This window comes from Saccopteryx leptura, chromosome 6 (genome assembly GCF_036850995.1).
Source record: "Saccopteryx leptura isolate mSacLep1 chromosome 6, mSacLep1_pri_phased_curated, whole genome shotgun sequence".
Classification (NCBI taxonomy): domain Eukaryota; kingdom Metazoa; phylum Chordata; class Mammalia; order Chiroptera; family Emballonuridae; genus Saccopteryx; species Saccopteryx leptura.
The window spans coordinates 132,751,149-132,754,988 of record NC_089508.1 but is presented as its reverse complement, the minus strand read 5'-3'; the positions used below and the strand labels follow the sequence as shown (position 1 = coordinate 132,754,988).

At 45.9% G+C, this 3,840-nt stretch overlaps 1 pseudogene; it reads left to right on the top strand.

Moving 5' to 3' along the window:
- Positions 1-349: 349 nt before the first annotated feature.
- LOC136377248 (high mobility group nucleosome-binding domain-containing protein 3 pseudogene) lies at positions 350-3,840 on the top strand (annotated as a pseudogene).

Below are 3,840 nucleotides of genomic sequence, written 5' to 3'. Positions count from 1 at the left end.
GCACCAAGACTTTACGGACACACTGTAAATATTCCTAGCACCCGAAGGACTTTCATATGGGTTCTCAGATCTACGAAGTGAGGGTCAAGTGGGAGACCTGGAAGTTATCAACCCTGATCAAGATAGTAGATCAAAGGCATTATACAATACAATACTATTTCTGGATCATTGCTACCATGGCAAACTTGAACCCACAGGAGTGCTGTTCCCTGTCACACTCCCATTCAGCTTCCCTTCCTGGCCTCTGTGAGAACCAGGACAGTCCAGTTTAGGCTGTGGCAGGCCATTCCTACCAGTTACGAACAAGTAGGAAAGCTTGTCAAATAGTTTTGAAAATCTGCTTGAAAGAAGCCGAAAGCTAACATGGCGATGAAGACTTGGGAGACTCCATTTTGAGAAGGGAAGTGCAGAAGCAAGCCTGGCCATGGGCACAGCCCTTGCCTCGAGGCCCTTACAGACTGGAAAGCTGAGGTCTAGGGGTGGAGAAGCTGATAGACTGAGAAGCTGAGAGACAAGCTGTGGCCAAGAAACTGTAAGTAAAGCAGAATTTGGGGCAGTCTCAAGGGTATAGAGGAACAAAAATTGGAATTCAGAGCCCCCCAGAGGGAGGGGTTTCTGTAAATACTTTTAGGCTTTCCACTGGGACCCCTGAGGAGTTATACTCTAAGAGTAAGAAACAACTTAAAATAGACCAGTCTTTTAAAACCAAACACAGCTGCCTGGCCAGCTGGTGGCGCAGTGGATAGAGCATCCACCTGGGATACAAAGGACCCAGGTTTGAAACCCTGAGGTCACCAGCTTGAGCAAGGGATCACTGGCTCTGCTGTAGCTCTCCCCCACCCCCCACCGGCCAAGGCACATATGAGAAAGTAATCAATGAACAACTAAGGTGCCCCAGTGAAGAATTGATGCTTCTTATCTTTCTCCCTTCCGAGGGTATCTGGAAAACTGTATTTTCTGTTCAGTTTTGCTGTGAACCTAAAAGCTCCTCTAAAAAAAATAAAGTTTAGTTTTTAATAAATGGTTTTAGTTCATTCTTATTTTTGTAAGACAATTAACTGTCCACAAAATCTAGGTTAACCATTTCCCCATCTCAGCATTTGAAAATAACATTTTGCTGCTAAGACCTCAGCTCTCAGTCTTACTGCGTTTCCTTTGTAGGCGATCTAGCTTTTATTTTTATTTTATTTTATTTTTTACTGAGACAGAGAGAGGGATAGACAGGGACAGACAAAAACGGAGAGATGAGAAGCATCATTCATTAGTTTTTCGTTGTGCATTGCGACACCTTAGTTGTTCATTGATTGCTTTCTCATATGTACCTTGACCGTGGGCCTTCAGCAGACCAAGTAACCCCTTGCTCGAGCCAGCGACCTTGGGTCCCAGCTGGTGAGCTTTGCTCAAACCAGATGAGCCCACACTCAAGCTGGCGACCTTGGGATCTCGAACCTGGGTCTTCTGCATCCCAGTCCGACAGTCTACCCACTGTGCCACCGCCTGGTCAGGCAAGCTTTTATTTCTTAAGATCTTTTTTTCCTATGGCCCTCAGAGGAGTGAAGCTGCTGGCTGTGGGGTTGGGCACATACCAGGGAGCCATGGGTTCCTCTGCCTGGGCTCCAATGTCCTGGCAGAGGGTACTTTGTGCGGATGTCCATGCTGTACTGTCATAAAAACCATGGGCCCCTGAGCTGGTTTTCCACACTTTGTTTTCAGACATACAGCCTGCTGTCTCTAACCTCTGTGTTTCTAAAATAAAGGAGGAGAAATGTGATCTATCTGCTCCTCATGGAGATGGACCCCTGGTGTCAGAGGAAATTGTTTCCTTTTAGTGTATATTATGCATTGAATTGTTTTCTCCCAAAATTCATATATTGAAGCCTTAGCCATCGGTACCTCAGACTGACTGTATTTGGAAATAGGGCTTTTAAAGAGGTAGGCTCTAATGTGGCCTCTAGCATGGGCCATGACCCAATCTGACTGGCATCCTCATAAGATGAGGAGATTGATCCACAGAGAGAGATTCCAGGGAGGCACACACATGTGAGGACACAACGAGGAGGCGGCCATCTGCAAGCTGAGGAGAGAGGTGGCAGAGGAAACCAGCCCCACCAGCACCTTCATCTTGGAGTTTCAGCCTCAAAAATTGTGAGAAAATAAATTTCTGTCGTTAAAGCCGCCCAATCCGTGGCATTGTGTCATGGCAGATTAGCAAATAAATCCAGTGTGAACTAAACTTCAACCCTTACATCATCCTGCTGATTGTCAGCAGAGCAGGATCAACTAGGCTGGGGAAATCTCACTCTTTGAAGGCCTTGCAGGTAGTTTTGCGGTTATACAATAGTGATGAGGGATGGGGTCTTCCCCACATGAAAGCGACCAAGTCAGGTGTCTTAGCCTCAGTGTTTGTTCAGATTTCAGAGGCCCCTGAGCCATTTCCTCATGAAGATGGCTGCCGGGGACTAGGCTGATCTTGTCTAGCAGAAAACCTTGCATTGTATTGAGAGGAAGAAAGGGAGTTGGCCATTTCTGGTCTCTGAGCACTGATTTCTCTGCTCAGATGTAGCTAGTCACCTGGGATTTTTTGGTGTCTGCACTTGACTCTAGGCAGAATGGTTCTGAGGGAAATTGCTTAACAAGGACCTGTCCAGGTCGCCTGAGTACTTGTGGTGTGTCACTTGGTTGCTGGTTTAGTATGATTGAGATTTGGTCCAAAGACATAGAATGGTCCAATTTATTGGGAACCAGTTGTCAGTATACTGACCACAGCCCTGAGCCTTTCCTGTTGAAGGTGTTACTGTGTTGGCTCTCACTGGCTTGTGTCAGAAAGGTACAGGTCTGTTCTCCCGGAAAGCAAGCTTTCTTGGTTCCTGGTAACCACCACAGTCTGGCCACAGAGCAAGTGTGAGGCAGTGACTCTGGATGAATTGAATGAGTTTCTCAACTCTGCAGGTCTAGTCTTATGGGCCTGGAATAGCCTCCTCTTCTTAAAAAAAAAATTTTTATTTTTCAATTACAGTTGACATTCTATATTATATTAGTTTTAGGTGTCAATTTCTTTCTTTACTCACTGGGTCAGCTGGACAATTTGGAAGAAAAGATACATGAGCTGGTGAACTGATAGGTGAGGTCAAAACCAAAGAACCATGCCTGCACTTCCTCCAGCCCACAGTGGGATGTGAAAACGGGCAGCAAAGACAGGATTCTATAGAGAAGAACTCGCTATCTTCCTCCACCCTTACCCTCCCTCTTTTCTTCTCCTTGTAGCCACTTACAGGTGCCACTAACTGTGATGAGGACCCCACAAACAGCCGGTTTGGATGTGCTACTCAGCCATGTTATCCCCTTCCCTGATTTTTAAAACTTAAAAAAAAATTTTTTTTCACAGTGTGAGCAGCTGTAACGGCAGAGGCAACACCCAGTGGCAGCGGCAACAGTTTCAGCCCGGTGCTCCACTTTTAGCTGCGTGAGCATAGTCATTATGCCAAAAAGAAAGTCTCCAGAGAACACAGAGGGCAAGGATGGATCCAAAGTAACTAAACAGGAGCCCACAGACGGCCTGTCTGATTGTCAGGGAAACCTGCTCTGCCCAAACCTGAACCTAAACGAAGAAAAGCATCTGCTAAGACAGAACCTGGAACAAAGAGTAACAAAGGGGCAAAAGGAAAGAAGGAGGAGAAGCAGGAAGCTGGAAAGGAAGGTCCCGCACTATCGGAAAATGGTGACACTAGAGTTAAAGAGGAACAGAAAATGGTATCTGTAGACAACAAGGGAGAGTGAATTGTCATAAAAAATTGGGTTGATTTTATGTACCTCTTGGGACAACCTTTAAAGCAATTTTTA